Consider the following 18,706-nt stretch of genomic DNA (forward strand, 5'->3'; position numbering starts at 1 on the left):
ATAGTACCTGTGGGAAGATACAGTATAGTACCTGTGGGAGTGGGAGGATACAGTATAGTACCTGTAGGAGTGGGAGGAAACAGTATAGTACCTGTGGGAGTGGGAGGATACAGTATAGTACCTGTGGGAGTGGGATAAAAAGTTCACAGTTGGTTCTTAGGTAAAGTTACAGCCTGCAGATCCTTCATATCTGCCTTCATTTCTGCACTGCCTTCAGTTTGTAATATCTCCCCAGCCCTGCCCACACCTGATCCTTGATTGGTTAGTTTTACTGTCTGTCAAGAGATCTGTGTTCTGACTGGAGAAGCAGCAAAAAAATGACCCAATCAGGGGGCGCGTCTGCATGGCGCGGGAGTGGGACGTACTTGTACTGAGCTCTGTGTTACAGATAAAAAGCAGATTGTGGCGATTCCTGGCAAGATGGGGAAGCACAACAAGCACATTTCATCTGCCAACTACTCCGGGCATAAGGACTTACCTCTTTTGGGCGGCATGAAACAGTTCTTTCCCCGCTCACAAGAGACACCCGAACCACCGGACGGAGACAACATGGCGGAGGCGCCTCGTGGTCCGTCGGGCCTTGCATTAGCCCAGAGCCACAAGCGGTCTTAGGCACAGCCTCGGGGGGAAGCGCAAACTTGGAAGACATGTTTAATATACTGTCACTAATGCCGCGCAAATCCCATTTGACTTTGGGCACTGACCTTAAACATACAATATACACAGAGACTGCAGCACTAAAACAAGAATTAGTGAGTGTGAGAGACACGTTAGTAGAACTAGGGGAGCGCAGCATATCATATAAACGGGGTGTTCCTTTTGCACTACTAGCACATAAAGGCGGTAAGGCTTTTGCCCCACGGTATCCCATGGCAACAGCACAATTCTGCCAACAACTGGACATACCTGTTCCAGGCATCACAGAATGGTGCAACTATATTCTAGGGGCACCGGAGGAAGGTCTCCCGACCCAACCGCCCGAGGTACCCCCCCCCGCGCGCGCTTCCCAGGAGAGATGCGACCCCATCCAGACAGTGGGGGAAGCCACACCCAATCCCCAGCTCTCTCGCCCAGTGTCCCCCGAGACAAGCGACACTCGGGAAATCTTTAATAACCCATACAACTTGTTTGCTTCCTACCTAAATATAGCTAAGTCTCATAACTGAATGGGACATTTCCCATCGCTCATGATAATAATCTGGAAATCCCAGGGTGTGTATCTGCCCCCTATATGGAAATGTTTATAGTTATCCTATTCCTCCTTATACTGAAGGTTCCCAAACCTTATAGGAAGCTCAGTCCTAACTTTCTCCCCCCTTCCTTCCCTCCCCCCTCTATATACCTTCTTAAACTGCCCCCCAACCTACTTTGCTTCCTGCGCTGAACCATAAACACAGGATACAGTATAATATGTGTATTTTTAACTGAATACACCTATTTTGAAAATGTTGTTTAATATAATGTTAATCATTTTTGGAATTTGATGTTCTGACTCTCTCTCTGATTGAGCTTTTCAGGCAGTGGACAAATAGACATGGTTTCCCCCTGCAGATGTTCCCCAACGGACAAACCCCAGATAACCTGACAGGACTGGTCCAAATCTAAACTCCATATACCACCATTAGGTCAGTAACACAGAGACAAGAAAAATATCAGATATCCCCAACCTTCCTCAACCCCCGCAAAAGGTGTTCCCCCCCTATACCACAAGTGTAGATTAAACTGCTCATACCAGTTTCTCTAGTGGTTTTTGTTTCCCCCCAGTTATTATCTTTCTTACTCCCTCTCCACCCAAAGTCCATATCCCATTTTTCTTCTCCCCCTTCTCTCCTGGCTTTCTTAAATCTCCCCCCAGGCGGAAGGAACAATCTATAATGCCTTATCCCAAACCCAAACTCTCACCCACATCTACACGATCAATGCAAACGGATGAAACTCACCTTGGGAAAGGAGAGCCTTGTTGCAAGAATTCAAAGCTAAAAAGATACAGGTTGCACTGATCCAGGAGACACATTACAAGACCAATCAGATACTGAAATGTTATGACAAATATGATTCCACAATCATACACAACCCCCCCACAATCTACAAAAGTCAGAGGCACAGCCATTGTCCTGGCTAATAACCTACAATTAGACATTAGAGCCGCCAAAACGGACCCTCAGGGAAACAACACATTTCTCAAAGGGAAACTGAACTCCCTTACGTACACATTTGCCTCAATCTACCTACCTGGCAAAGAACAGACTGATATCATGAACAAGATCCATGATTTGCTGCTTCTGTTTGCGGAAGGGATTTTAATAGTAGGGGGGGATATCCACACCCCACTAGAACCCAAACTAGACTGCTCCTCTGGAACATCATCCCTCCCATTTAAACAAATTAAAAGGCTTAAACAACAACTACATTCGCTTCAACTACTAGATAGCCGGAGAACTCTCCATCCCCAGGATAAAAATGACTCCTTCTATTCACATAGCCATGACACATATAACAGAATCGACTATATATATTTATCTCACAAAGCACTAGATCATATGTGTCAAACTGGCGGCCCGCGGGTCACATTCGGCCCGGCATGTAATTATATCCGGCCCGCTGTGACACATGCGCAGTAGGGGTTGGTGCTTGCATTCACCGTCATTCAAACGGACAGAGAGAGAGACAGAGAGCTGGCGGAAGAAACCAGGAGTTTTGGCGCTTGCTTGATTTTTTGGCTGCTGCTGCCTGCTGGCATAGGTACAAACTGGGGCCAAATTGGGTAATATATAGTGTTGGCTGCTGCTGCCACAGGAACAGATGGGGGGCAATAAGATGGCCGCTTGCACAGGTACATGGGGCAATAATATGGCTGCTGGCACAGGTACATGGGACAATAATATAGCTGCTGGCTCAGGTACATGGGGCAATATGATGGCTGCTGGCACAGGTACATGGGGGCAATATGATGGCTGCTGGCACAGGTACATGGGGCAATATGATGGCTGCTGGCACAGGTACATGGGGCAATATGATGGCTGCTGGCACAGGTACATGGGGCAAAATGATGGCTGCTGGCACAGGTACATGGGGCAATATGATGGCTGCTGGCACAGGTACATGGGGGCAATATGATGGCTGCTGGCACAGGTACATGGGGTCAATATGATGGCTGCTGCTGGCTCAGGTACATGGGGGCAATATGATGGCTGCTAGCACAGGTACATGGGGTCAATATGATGGCTGCTGCTGGCACAGGTACATGGGGGCAATATAATGGCTGCTGGCACAGGTACATGGGGCAATATGATGGCTGCTGCTGGCACAGGTACATGGGACAATATGATGGCTGCTGCTGGCACAGGTACATGGGGGTAATATGATGGCTGCTGGCACAGGTACATGGGGCAATAGGATGGCTGCCGGCACAGGTACATGGGGCAATAGGATGGCTGCCGGCACAGGTACATGGGGCAATAGGATGGCTGCTGGCACAGGTACATGGGGGCAATAGGATGGCTGCTGGCACAGGTACATGGGACAATAGGATGGCTGCTGGCACAGGTACATGGGGCAATAGGATGGCTGCTGGCACAGGTACATGGGGCAATATGATGGCTGCTGGCACAGGTACATGGGGCAATATGATGGCTGCTGGCACAGGTACATGGGGCAATATGATGGCTGCTGCAGTATTGACAGTATTTAGCTAGTATGGTGTGCGCAATACGAATACATAATTGATGTCAATGCAATATATTCCTCTGGAGTACTACATAGGCTAAAGTAGAATGAACAACCCTGAAAACCAAATGTTAAAGCACATTCCCATTTATTGTGTGTCTACTCTCTGCAAACACTGCATCCTAAATGTTTATCCTGTTCGGCCCGCGACCTAAAGTGTGTTTTGAATTTTGGCCCCCTGTGCAATTGAGTTTGACACCCCTGCACTAGATAGTACCCAAAAGGCAGCAATAGGCTCCATTACATGGCCAGATCATGCCCCAGTAGGCTAACATTAGAACCCCTTCTCTCAACTATCCGAAACAATCCAAACATTCAGGGCAGGAACTTGCCACTGCAAAATTTGTGCCTATGCTGACGATCCGCTCTTTACTCTTAATCAACCTACCAGCATTACCCAGCCATACCAGAAATAGACGGCTATAGCCTACTAAGCGATTTTAAAATAAATTACAACAAATGAAGTGCACCCAACATTAGCCTCCCTCACCCTACTGTGCTAGCCTTAAAAGACAAATTTCTTTCCCCCTGGACTGTAAATAAACTGACTTACCTAGGTATTCTACTGATGGGCAGTTATAAGGACTGGGCTTCTATCCATTACCATGCTATCATTCAGGAAATTAGAACCAATATTAATGTTTGGACTAAAATGCCCTTATCATGGTTTAGAGAGTCAATACTCTCAAAATGAATATTTTGCCAAGGCTCCTATACATCTTTCAAACTACCCCACTAAAACCACCGCCAGACTCCTTCCCCATGCTGAACAACTGGCAAGTTTGTATGGAACAATAAACAGTCACGCATCAAACCATTCTCCGCCGCTTCAAAACAGAAGGTGGTCTGGGGTTACCAACACACGGGACTCACTACAGTATAAATCCAAGCTAATGGCAGAACCCTCACTACTGACTCCCTTAACTAACAATCTTGCTTTCCTGCCTGGACTACAAAAAGGCTATTTTACTAACTAGCAACAGGGCACAATACTAAACGGTTTTCATATCACAAGCAACCTCCTCCTCTCCAAGTCTACCACATTTTATAAAGTGGGAAAAAGCTCTAAACGAGCACTTCACAGAACAAGAACAAGAAGGAATAACAGTCAAATCATTTACTGGGCAAAGGAGCTCCAGAATAGTGGAAACCAATTATAAAATCATTACAGGATGGTATAACACATCAGCTAAATGAAGTAAAATTTTCCCAGGAACATCGGCCAGTTGCTGGCGGTGCGGGCTGTAACCAGGCACCCTAATACATACACCATAGCTCCCAACATTTGAAAAATAAAAAGAGGGACAAAAAGATTTGGCGCGTGCAGCGCAGCAAAATTTTTGACCACGCCAACTTTTGTGGCCACGCCCCAATTACCACACCCCATTTGTTTTTCAAAAAATACTTCTTTAATATAGTTGAATTGGTGGGATCAGATGCAAAATGTGCTATACCCTCATACTGTACTACCTAAGGAAAACATTATAGCAACTCCTACATATAAAATACAAATATAGAGGGAAGGCAGTCGGTTATAACTATGTACCAGTTTGACCCCCCATACACAGTGCCCCCAATGGCCCAATAGACAGTACCCCCCATTCACAGTGCCCCCATAGACAGTATCCCCCATACACACTGCCCCCCATAGAAAGTGCCCCCAATTTCCTCCATAGACAGTACCCCCCATAGAAAGCACCCCCAATTGACCCCATAGACAGTGCCCCCATATACAGTATCCCCCCATAGAAAGCACCCCCAACTGACCCCATAGACAGTACCCCCCATATACCGTGCCCCCATAGACAGTACCTCCCATACACAGTGCCCCCATAGACGCTCCTTCTTCTTCTGCGGCTCCTGCTGCGGTGGCGACAGGCCCTTTTATAAGGTTGCGCCCCGTGGGTACGTGTGATGTCAATTCGCAAGCGAGCTGATCTTAATGTGTATGGCCACCTTTAGAGTGGGGAGTTATTAAGTGGACCTGTAGCTTTAGGATGTATAGAAGCTGATGATACTCAGGGTGGGGAAATAATAAGAGCTGACATGTACACTACACTTGGTAGGGTTCTTTATGCTTTTGACTAGTGATGAGCGAATCTGTCCCGCTTCGCTTCATCAGAAAATTTGCAAATCTTTCAAAAAATTCGCAAAACGTCAAAAATGTCACACATGTGACAGGGGGCAATTAACCGGCCCAAAAATCATATTGAGTTAACATTGAGGCCAACTTTGATGGATTGTAGCGCAGAGAGGGAATTTTTTAGAAACGTGAAATTGACCACATTTGAAGAGGTTTAAAACCTGTCAGAAGATACCCCGCAAAAGGGTATAAGTTTTACCCCCGGGGTAAGAGAGGTCCCCAAATTTGCCCCATTGACTTATAATGGGGATTTTGGCAAATAACTAGTTTGCCGTTGACCCACGAATGAGGTGTCAAACTGTGCAGCTTATTCGGGAATGGGGTGCTATGACTTTCTCCAAAAGTGCAGATGCCCTCTTTCTTCTGCCCTCAAACCAGTACAGACCAGCAGGGGTAGGCCAAGCCGACCGGGTGCCCTAGGCAACCTGGTCGGTCACCTCGCCCCTTAACCTTCCCCCCCTCACGTGTGCTTTTGCCCCCACCGCGTAATGACAAGCAGTGGGGGCAATGACAAAGGAGCATGGAAAAGGGGTAGGCAGGAGAGGCTCCTGCCTGGTGCCCCCCAATCGTTGCGCCCTAGACAGTTGCCTCTCTGCCTACCACTAGTTCCGGCTCTGCAGACCAGGCCTCACAGATTAAGTTACAATGGTCTAGTAGAATCTACAAGAGGTACTAACACCAGAAACATAACATTGTCTGCACGTGCTATTTATAATTTTACCTTTAAATTATTTGCACAATACTTTTATATTACCTGATCTGATTCCCCTGATCCTCTATGAGGAGGCAGCCATATTTGTGCAGCAGCAGTCTGTTAGCATTAGAAGCTATAACTGACAGGTTGAGAAGGTTGCAAAACAGTCAGGTTATGAAACTTCAAGTAACAATTACTTACAAAAGCAAAGCTATTGGTAAAAAACAATCAACATGACCTATAGTAATTATTGATATATCCTACAATATTTTCCAAACAGAATTTAATAGTGCCAATAAAAAAACAATCCAAAACAGGAAGGAGCCACAGAAAATTGGAAAGGCTAAGAAAATATCACTCAGCAGCTAAACCACGATGATGCAGGTGAAACCCACGTTGCTTGCAGGCTGGAAAAGTGCCCAAAGTTACAAGACCAGTTTCTTGTTTGATCTGCACAAGTCAAGGACATTGTAACCTTTAAGTACACATATCTTGAAAACAAACACACATTACATTACAAAAATGAAGAATAATGACAATAGCTGGAACACTTTCAGAAATGCACAGTTTAGATGAACTGAAATATGGTGAAATAAGCAATGGATAAATGTTATAAACCAGTCACTGGTTGCTGAACAAGAAATTATGGGGCCAAAGGAAAGGCCATTACAGACCGACTGCAGTTTAAAGTAGTTGTATGAAGAGCTGTTGCACACATCCACTTCCGCACCATCTCAGTGCAGTGAAAATACAGCCTATGTAAGGTTCCACTTACTTCGTAATTGCAGCTCTGCAGTGAATTGTCAGGTTAACTACCCTTTTGATCTTGTAAATATGCCCAAAAGATTCAATTTTCCTTTCTAGATGAGATAACATCATTTAACTCTAAAGCCCTGTTTATTAACTGTAGCTCCCCCATTGTCACTGGTCTACAACTCCTAGTACACTTTAAACCCCTGATTGTATGTTCAAGAATGCTGAGAATTGTAGTCCAGCAACTTCTAACCCAAAATTAGGAAAATAGGGCTTCAGAGATTAAAAGAGTTATTATGCTCGGAGCAAACAAACACCTCTTTGAGGTTTGCTCATCACTTGTGTGCACCTTTGGGTGTCATTTCCTCAGATGTTTATATGACAATTTGGCAAATCATTTACAGCAATAATCAAACTTGCCCTTACAGATTAGCATTTCCCTTACATTTTAATGATTGGCTATTGTAATGTAACAGTGTGATACAGTATGATGAGCCACCTTCCCCCCCCCCCCCCCATGCAGATAGAAGGGGGCCCTGTAAAAGCCAGTATGGCTAATGAATGTAATTCCTTTTAGATAAGATGAGTTCTATGTGTGGCGTTTAAGTGTATGTGTTAGAGACTTGATTATGGTCTGGGGGTGTTAGAGACATGATCATGGTCTGGAAGAGGTTGTGGCATTTTAAACATGCACCAAACATTGGGGGTGGGCTAATAGATGGTAGCCACATCCTATATCCTATTTTGCATTTTTATCACATAACCTCCATAGAGTGCAGACTAAGGAGCAAAAGGAATATAAAGGATATAATAATCCCATAAAACAATATAATAATCCCCAAATATATCTATGTCACTGTTCTGTGGCTATTTTTGCACTTAGTGCTTTACCTGCTTTCAGAAAATTATCCTTGGGTGTCATAATATACCAATTTTGTTATAACCCTCCTGCCACCTAGTGGTTTGTTATCCTATGGCACATGAAAGGAACTAAACCAAATTTCATTCATTTTTAAGATATTGATTTTGTAATTTGTTGAATTTGTAATTGTTCTTTATTTTTATTATGTGTGGTTTTTGAATTATTAATCTTTGTTCAGCAGCTCTCATTTTAGAAGCTAACTGGTTGTTAGGGTCCAAACAAACAGTTCGCTGTTCGCTGGCTCCTTCTGAAATGCTCATAATCAGGCACAATGCACTGAGATGGTGCCTATGCACCAATATTGCAGCTAAAAAAATTTGATCAAATTAGCAGCACTCCAAATAAATATGAAATTATATTCCTATGCAAGTTGTTTTGAAAGTTAACCAATCCATATTGTGGCTTCTAGCACCTCACCTATTGTTGGTTAATTAATTACCGTATTTAGGCTGCTTCTATGTCTCACACAAAGATAAGCATGTAGACAGACCCAGAGAGCTGTGTAACTCCATGTGACTTGTAGCAAGTGGTTAGGAATTTACCAAAGAGTTTTGCCTTGCTGGGGCTTAAATACGCTAAACTTGCAGTGCAGCAGTAAAGAGACGTCACATTTCAAAATTAAATATAATTAAATATGTTTGCTCTTTCGAAAAACGGATTTTAATGATTCTGCTGGAGGAGTGCTATTAACTAATGTGTTTTGTTTAAAATTATAACTTAATAAGAATATTTTATATGAATTGTTATTGCTATTAGGTATGGATTCCCCTTAAGGAGGTTCTAGGCGTCACTGGACAGACTGCCTCGGTACCCCAGTCCCCTTTCCCCTACGGGAACCTCCATAGATAACAATCCTCCCCCCCAAACCCTCCATAGCCCATACTTTTTGTAGGACTCCTAGGTCCTGGACTTCTCTTGGATCTTTTTCACTGTTACCAATGCACAACCTATGCCAATGTTGTACTTGATTATCTTGTTGTTCAATAAAGATATTTGTTGTTAAAAAAAAAAAAAAATAACAAAGGCAGCTCTCTTAGGGCTTTGCACCTTGTGCCCCTAATATGCCAGTCCCTATATATTTTATGAGTGAATCTCTGCTTCTGTTTGCCTATTGCATTGTCATTTTTAAGCCCATTCAAGTTCTAAAATGTTTTAACAATGATCAGTTTTTGGAACTGACTAATATAATGCGGCGTCATTATAGTGACTGGACTCTGTGCTAAACCCAGAAATAATGTGGATAGTTTAAATTTACTATATAGTTACCTACAAGTTATTCATCTACCAGGCACAGTACATTTCAGGCCCACACAATTGCTCCCTGGGCTCTCCTGGGCTTTTTTTCTTTCCCATTTCTGTAAGGCTTCTGCTGGTTGGTTGGAGTATATTTTAGTGATTGTCTCCCTTGTTGTTTCAGGCACAGTGGTGGGGTGAATGTAAACAGTAAAAAAAGTTTTTGCCATTAAACAATTCATTTGCTTCCTTGTGTCGCGCTAACAACATGGAGCTAACCTGAACACTACTGCTGTGTGTGTGTGTGTGTGTGTCTATGTTTACACCTGTACATTGTGTTTATGCTCTTTTTATTTGTGTTTATATATAATGTCATTGTGTTATATCAGTTTTTTTGTCTATGCTTGAGACTGTGTTTATTTCTGTGGCAGCAGTTATCTTGGTAGACCAGCACAGACCTGCAGCACTACACCGCTCTTTGCCTAATGCCCCATACCTCAAAATGGACCTGGGTGTAACACTGTTTATATCACTTATGTTTGCTGCAGTACAGCAGGTATCAAGGTGCTACCTATTGCCCATTCCATCATATTAGTAGTAACAGTCTGTGGCAAGCTGGTATTACTAGAGCAAACAGTGCCTGTTTGATTTTTTTTTTGTGAATAGGCTGCAAATCTCTAGTCTCCACTGAGGCTGAAAACTTTGTAATAAAAAAAAAAAAAGGAGGTTCTAGAGCATGTTCTCCTTGCTAGGGATTTCCCTGGGAAATCTATACAAGGGAGAGAGCATTGAGCCACTTTTTCTTTGGCTGATGTAAAAAAGATAAAATTGTATGACACCAGGGAGCCTGAGGTCTGGTACCTCATATAAGTACCAAGGTGAGTCAAGTAGTTAGATAAGCTAGTGGTAGGTCAGATTTGGGGTTCTCACTAGATGAGCGGCTAAGGCTTGAGTAAGGAGTAAGGAAGGGGTCAGCACCAGGGCTGTGGAGTTGTCGAGGAGTCGGAGGCAATTTTGGGTACCTGGAGTCGGAGTCGGCAAAAAATGAACAAGTATAAAACAAAATAAAGCAAGTTTAAATGTCCCAATTCACAAACAGTCATAATTAATTACTTCTCTGCTATCAGAATAAAGCCCAATGCATGCAGTGCATAAACAAACACGTTGAGCGACCATGAAGCATGCTTTTCATTGACTGTATGCTTCACTAAATGTGACGTAACCCACAGTTACGGTGCGGCAGCTCCACTGCGTCATGTTCCTCTGTTACAGGGAACCCAATGCCCACTGGAAACCTAGCCTAACTCTCACTGATAACCAATTAAGTAAAAAAAATTTGCAGGACTAGAAATACTTGTATACATGAAGGGAATGGATAGTCAATAGTTTAAAGGAACAGTAACACCAAAAAATGAAAGTGTATAAAAGTAACTAAAATATAATGTGTTGCTGCCCTGCACTGTGTGTTTACTTCAGAAAATCTACTATAATTTATATAAATAAGCTGCTGTGTAGTATAGGGGCAGCCATTCCTGTACCGGTACAGCTGGGGTGTTTGCTACAGAAACCCTACTATAGTTTATATAAATACCCCGCTGTGTAGCCCCGGGGGCAGCCATTCCTGCACTGGTACAGCTGGGGTGTTTGCTACAGAAACCCTACTATAGTTTATATAAATACCCTGCTGTGTAGCCCCGGGGGCAGCCATTCCTACACTGGTACAGCTGGGGTGTTTGCTACAGAAACCCTACTATAGTTTATATCAGTGTTCCCCAACCAGTGGCTCGTGAGCAACATGTTGCTCACCAACCCCTTGGATGTTGCTCCCCGTGGCCTCAAAGCAGGGGCTCATTTTTGAATTTCTGGTAAGGAGACAAGCTTGGGTTGCATAAAAACCAAGTATAATGCCAAAACGAACCTTCTGTATGCTGCCAGTCCACATACCAAAAAGCCAATTATAGCTCTTATTTGCACCCCCAGGAGCATTTGTCATGCTTGTGTTGCTCCCCAACACTTTTTCCATTTAAATGTGGCTCACTGATATAAAGGGTTGGGGATCCCTGGTTTATATAAATACCCCGCTGTGTAGCCCCGGGGGCAGCCATTCCTGCACTGGTACAGCTGGGGTGTTTACTACAGAAACCCTACTATAGTTTATATAAATACCCCGCTGTGTAGCCCCGGGGGCAGCACTGGTACAGCTGGGGTGTTTGCTACAGAAACCCTACTATAGTTTATATAAATACCCCGCTGTGTAGCCCCGGGGGCAGCCATTCCTGCACTGGTACAGCTGGGGTGTTTGCTACAGAAACCCTACTATAGTTTATATAAATACCCCGCTGTGTAGCCCCGGGGGCAGCACTGGTACAGCTGGGGTGTTTGCTACAGAAACCCTACTATAGTTTATATAAATAAGATGCTGTGTAGCCATGGGGAGAAAAGGCACAGGCACATAGCAGATAAACTCTGTAGAATACAATAGTGTTTTATCTGTTATCAGTTATCTGCTATGTAACCTGTGCCTTTTCTGCTTTTTTCCAGCCTGAATGGCTGCCCCCGTGGCTACACAGCAGCTTATTATATAAATTATAGTAGTTTACCTGTAGCAAACACACCAGTTTTACCTGTGCAGGGCAACAGTGCATTATATTTTTATTACTGTAAAGCTCTTTTATTTTTTTGGTGTTACTGTTCCTTTAAGACTGAAGCTTTAAAACATTTGAAAAACTGCTGTAATTCAGCTGTAATGTTAGCTTAAACTTTAAACATGACTATGGGATTCTAGGGAAATCATTAGGAGTAGGAGTATAGATAAAATTGTCTATCAGTTTATTATCAGTTCAGTTGTGTTTTAAGTGCCCCTTCCCCTTCCTGGATGTATAAAATACATTAGCATATTAAAAACAGAGGAGTCGGAGTCGAGGAGTCGGAAGTATTAGAAACTGAGGAGTCGGAGTCGGAGAATTTATCTACCGACTCCACAGCCCTGGTTAGCACTCCAGCACTCCTGCTAGTCAGGGACCCAGTTAATAGGGATCTAGGTATAGGTAGGTCCTGTTGTCGCATAGAGGGTACCCCTAATGCAAGCTATAGAGCTATATGATCTGAAGAAAGAGAAGAAGCAATGTAGGCAGCATGAGAGGGACAAAAAGCCTGTGGATCCTTGTATTGTATTTGATGATGTATTATTGAGAATTGTGTAAACAATGGAGACTGGAGAAGCTGTGCTAGTGACTATGATAAAGTTGTTACTGTGATCTTCTGCAAGATCTGTAGTCTGTTCCCTAAAGGGTTAATTTGGTCATTTACTACTAAAGTTATTATGACACCACATTACATCCTTAGCTCATAAAAGGTTAAAATATAGGAAAACAGCATATCAGCCAATGTTATAGTTCCAAAAATATGTAGAACAAGAAATCAGTATTTTCCCCAAACCTCACTCTAATTGACCTTCAAGCTGGGATTCCAGAATTATCTAGCAGAACAAATAAGCATTGCTATTGAAAGCAGTATCTCTGTCCTTTGCTTTGCTGGTTCTGTGCACAGAAAGAATGTTGCAGTAGTCCGTTTCCCTCCAGCAAAACTACAATTTCCATGATGCCTTGTATGTTCCATGTTGTTCTTACCACAGAAAATCAATAGACATGTAATGGGGTTGCAGAGTCGTTAGACTGTCTCTTATTGCTACCCATGCACATTTGTGATGGTGAAATGGTAACTGTGGGGGTGACTTATTTTTCTGGAAAAAAAAACATCCTTCCAATATGTTTTCTCTTTCATTTAAATTAGCATTAAAGATGTTTTTTACTGGGCATGTGAAAACCACACTGGCATGCAATGCATTGGCAAGATAGTGTCATGGGAAGGTTTTGCAACTGTTACTCTATATGGGAATGCTAGGGGATCTCATGCTGTACATGTGAAGCAAGGTGTATGAGTAGAATTGGGTTTGCTGACCTTAGTTTTAATGGAGAAGGAAAGTGACATTTACACTGTGCCTGTGGATAGCCTTAGAGAAAAAGTACTCTGAGCTGGTAAATTTTTTTATGGAAGATGAGCTCCTGCCCACAGTAAAACTGAAGCGATTGTATTTAGTTGGGGTGCCCAAAAAATTGTCACTGACTTGTGATTTCTGCTTTTCTTTAGCTTGCCTTTGACCCCCACATTTACCCGAAAGATAGGGGTCCCATGCCTTACTCACAAACATTTTTTGGTCTTCCATTGTAAATAACACAGTTTTAGATATACAGTATAAAAACCATTGCTGTATCAGCAGTAAGTCTGAGAATGATAGAACAACAAACAAAAGTTGCCCCAAAATGTCATGCTATGACCTAAGGTCTGGGTTTTAGTAATGTGTGGGTCAGAAAAAACTCAACCCGCACCTGACCCTAACCTTTTTCCATTGTCGGACCCACAGCCAAGTGGCTGTGCTACTCCTGCATGTACCTTAGGTTCCACGACAGGGTGCAGCCTGCACATCACGGCTGGGTTTGCAGGAGTATCTAGGAGTCCAAAGAAGCTTCTGTCAAACTTACTTACACAGTTTAGGAACCACTAGTGTATTATTGTGCATGTATTGTAAGGATTTGAAAAGCAGTACATAACAAGCAAGAAGTATACTTGTTAGGACCTTTACACACACAGGCCCCTCAAATTGCCATTCTACTCCATAAAGGTTAGTGTTATAGCCTGCTCTATGGGATAGCTATGTTGCTTAAAAATGTAGAATCATTTGTAACCTCTATTTCAGCTCAATAGCTGCCTTCCCGGACTAGTACCAGTAGAACATGGGTTACACTGTACTCTTTTACCCAGAATGGGCCTTCGCTAAGTGGAAGAGGAAGGTGAGGGTGTTGTGCAACTACACCTCTCTTGCTGCTATGCAGAAAAATGAAAACAGAGGGTGCCAGAGGTTCTTGCAAATAAAAGAATAAGTGTTTACTGAACATCCACAGGGTTTACTCACAATACAGCTTCAGAGGCCAGTGGTACAGGCAACACATACCGAGTGTATATTCAGACTAACACTCTCCTGCGGGCAGACTGGCAGGAACCTCCCTTCACCTCTGCGACACACCCTGTAGTGGATCCCTCAGGGAATTCTCTATCCTGATTCCCTATTCACTTGGATCCCTACACTACAGGCAATATGGCCTGGGAGAGATATCTCCAGAAAAACTGCAAATCCTGTGCAGGAGCTCAATGCTGCTCATTCTAGCTCAACCCTAACTGCCTTACACCCCTAGAGTGTACTATACAGGGAGCTACACCTGCCACTATCTAATGCCTCATTCACGGGGCCCTGTTCCCTGACTTCACTGGGCCTGGGGCCCATGCCCTGGGCTCTCAGCACACATCCACCTTGTCCCTAAGGTGGAAGCAAACAGGAAGGTGCCACTCCTCTCCCCACACTATACCAAAGTGAGGCAGGATGTGGTCACCATACCTGCGAACCAATAGCACACATGTTAATGAACTCACTTAGATACATTCCCTTCTGCCAAGCAACTAAGGGAACTGAACCTGTAGGGATTTAAAGCCATAGGGACCATTTAACCCTATGGGTCCCTACACATTCATTACACAGTTACTAGTTAGAGCATCCCTACAAAACTGCTGTTTTTAAAACAACTTGCAACCCGCGGTATCAGTGCAGTTGCCATCAGTAAGTGAGTTTTTGCTCTATCTTGGCATTCTGTGATTGGCTTAAAGCAGTGATCCCCAACCAGTGGCTCGTGAGCAACATGTTGCTCCCCAACCCCTTGGATGTTGCTCCCAGTGGCCTCAAAACAGGTGCTCATTTTTACATTTCTGGTAAGGGGGCAAGTTTTGGTTGCATAAAAACCAAGTATAATGCCATACAGAGCCTCCTGTAGGCTGCCAGTCCACATAGGGGCTATTAAGTAACCAATTATAGCTCTTATTTGCACCCCCAGGAACATTTTTCATGCTTGTGTTGCTCCCCAACACTTTTTCCATTTGAATGTGGCTCACGGGTATAAAAGGTTGGGGATCCCTGGCTTAAAGCATTACACTTAACAATGGTATAACAGTGACTAATCTCCCCAAAATGCCATCCCACCGGCTAGAATGTAAATTGCCAGTGGGATGGCACACGCGGTGCCCTCTCAAGGCAACTATGCAGACTTCGGCAAATCGCAGCGACGCATATGCCATCCCACCGACGATTTACATTCTACCCGGTGGGATGGCATTGCAGGTAGATTAGTCGCCCGCGACAAGGAAGATTTGTTGCGTTAACAGGAAGTAAGACTGTCAACTCTAGACTATGTGACAACCAATTAGTGGCCATAGTTCCATAGGTTAAGATCCTTTGTTCCAGATTGTAAGTTCTTAGGAGCAAGGACTTAGCTGTCCCCTTACTGTGGTGTATGGTGACACTTAAGGGCTAATTTATAAAGCAAATGCATAAGTACATAATTTGCATTCAGTGCACCATGTACTTTGCCCACAATGTAGTGTTTCTGTGTTTTTAAAATTGTCTGCAATTTGCATTTGTGTTTTGTTGGTGTCAATATGCATGCAAATTGTGTTATTTCAAACAAGGCAATAGTTGCAGGCAGAGTCAGACTGGCCCACCGGGACACTGGGATAAATAATGGGCCCCACCACTTCGGCTCTGTGCACAGAAGTTGACATGACAGAATTGCAGGAACGGCAGGGGGGGGGCAGGGGGGGTAAGCAATAGACAGCCAGTTGTTGGAGTGCCTTGAGGTCATGTCATCCAGTGCGCCCAAGGGTCCCCAGTCCTGTTGCGTGTACATTCTTGGGGAGCTTTGGAAGTAACATCTACTCCTGGCAGGTATTCCCTTTCATCCATGCACCCTGTGTTTTCACCTAATGCAATGGAGAAGCAACTGGTGTTCTAGTGCAAATAAAGAGGAACATGTATTGATAGAAAGAGCTTTATAAACAGTGTTTTAATGGGTGCAGTTTTATATTTTGGACTTGCGCAAGGAAATGTCCATAAAGGCTATATAATTTGTGAACAACACTCCCCATATATAAATCTTAGGCTTAATTGTTAAAGAAAAGTTTAATTTTGTCTTTCACAGCGTGACAACAAAAGGAACAGCTCTTCCGACAATGAACAATCAGACACATTGTACATGCAATCACATTTCCTCAGATAGGTGCATATCTTTGGGTGAAATGAGCAGAGTAAGCTCTCACCTGCAGACTGTCGTACACATCTACGTCTCTTTTTTGCTCACTTGTACCAGGACACTGAAAAGGCACGTAGCAGTAGTGCACATGTTGTCACAAAGAGAATTTAACATCACATTAGGCTACAGACACAATATACAAACTGGTACATGTTGTTTCTCAACAGTGCAACTTCATGACAAGTGCACTTTATGGCAGAGTTATACAAGTTGCAGTTTTAGATCAAAACCATACACACCCCTTTAGAAAACCTCTTTAACCTTGGTTTTAAAATCTGTGTTAACTTCTAAAAATCTAGTGCTAGTCAGGCTCTTTTTTTTAGTATTTTTTGGCATGATTTAATGTGCTGAGAAAATAAAAAAGAATCCAGTTTATGATGAAGGTTATTTAGAAGTCTTGTGCATCTTGATCTGTAATGCCACATGACTAATTCTCCTGTGCAGAGATACAGTACTAGTCCCCAACCAACCACTTCATATGCCACCTTAATATTGAATTCAACAATATAACAACATTACAAAGCCACTAAAGATTGGCATGCAGTCTAAAAGGCATCTAAACCCACTGAACCAACATAGGACCCCTGTCCAGGACCCACTCCCAAACAGCAACTTGGCTCCTTCCACCATTCTTCTGGGGCAAAGCTGCACAATTTGGTTATCAACACCATGTTTGCCCACTGCACTTCTTTTCTCTTCATTTCTGTTGCCAGTCACCATCTAGAAGCACTAGAAGCTAGGACCACACCAACTTGTATTGCGCATGCTCCTTTTCAGCAATCAGTAACAAGCAGCAGGGAAGTGGAAGTAAAGCAGCCCTAATATGGTGGCTGCTAACCCTGAGGTGTAAGTCTGCTTTACAAAGGCTGGCACAGGGAACAGGGCCATTTCTCAGAGCAAGGTTGCACTGGTTGGGAAGGTGGTCTGTGCAGCAGCCCTATGTTGGCTAAGTGGGTTTAGTTTACCTTTAAGTGTAGCTTATTGCATGGGACATGCATTGAGGTGTCTTAGGTTCATACCCACTGACACTTCACTTGCCACACAAAGAATCACTCTAGTGAAACAAAACCCAACCTTTACCTGCCTTTCACTGCCAGTGTTTTCTATATATTTTATCCATGCTTCAGTGGGAACCAGAAACTGGCAGTTAAGGCATTGTAATATCTATCCTCCCCAGGCCCTCAACAAGTCGCACCACAGTTGCCAGCAGCTTGCCAGCGGGTAGATACCAGATAGTAAACCCTAAAAACAAATGTGGGTAGAAATGCCATAGTTTATATGCTGAACTTACTACACCAGCCCAAAGTTTTAGAATCAATATAACAGTTATAGTTTGGAACTTCTAAGTTGTCCACAGTGGTTACCATTTTGGATTATTTATGAATGTCAGTGACACACACATGCTCAGTGTGGCCTGGGCCACTGTTGAGAAGCTAAGCCTAGGGGCCATCCCTTATCATCAAGCAGAAAATGAAGTTTGTCTGTCATGGAATTTGGTGCTACAGGGCTGATTATTGATCTTCCCTGCTAAAGGGCTTTTGTTGCTTTGGACTGGTACAGAAACCCAAAACATAACATACAGCTTTTCTACCCAACTTCTTTGTTAAGTTCTCCTTTAGTTTATTTCTCTCTCATTAATGACTCAGCAATGATATTGGTCCAATAACATGTAATGTTAAAAGTTGCTTTAGAAAGACTATTCCTATTTTAGGGACTATCATGGGTGCACTATAAGTAACATCTGGGATCTGTAACTTGTTTTCTACCAAGGACAGCTCTCTGAGCAATTACTGAATTTTATCTAGTGGCAATTTGCTGTAGAGTAAAAAAAAAGATTAAATTAAAACTGTCTGTTAGGACTGCTGAATAGTTCTGAAACTGATCAGAAATGTATTTAAATATATACACAGTTCATTCATTTTGGGATGTTGAATGGGAATAACAGTATTGGAAATATATGTCTTCTCAGATATTAATCTTCTATACAGAGAAAGAGAATATGTAACACATCACTGAAATGTAGTAATCTTATCCTAGGAATG

General features: G+C 43.2%; 1 long non-coding RNA gene across 1 annotated transcript in view; it reads left to right on the plus strand.

The window, feature by feature from the left end:
• Positions 1-18,706, plus strand: part of LOC116410856 — a 31,389-nt gene that overhangs the window by 7,769 nt on the left and 4,914 nt on the right. The window lies entirely within an intron of this gene.

Source organism: Xenopus tropicalis, chromosome 5 (genome assembly GCF_000004195.4).
Source record: "Xenopus tropicalis strain Nigerian chromosome 5, UCB_Xtro_10.0, whole genome shotgun sequence".
NCBI lineage: Eukaryota > Metazoa > Chordata > Amphibia > Anura > Pipidae > Xenopus > Xenopus tropicalis.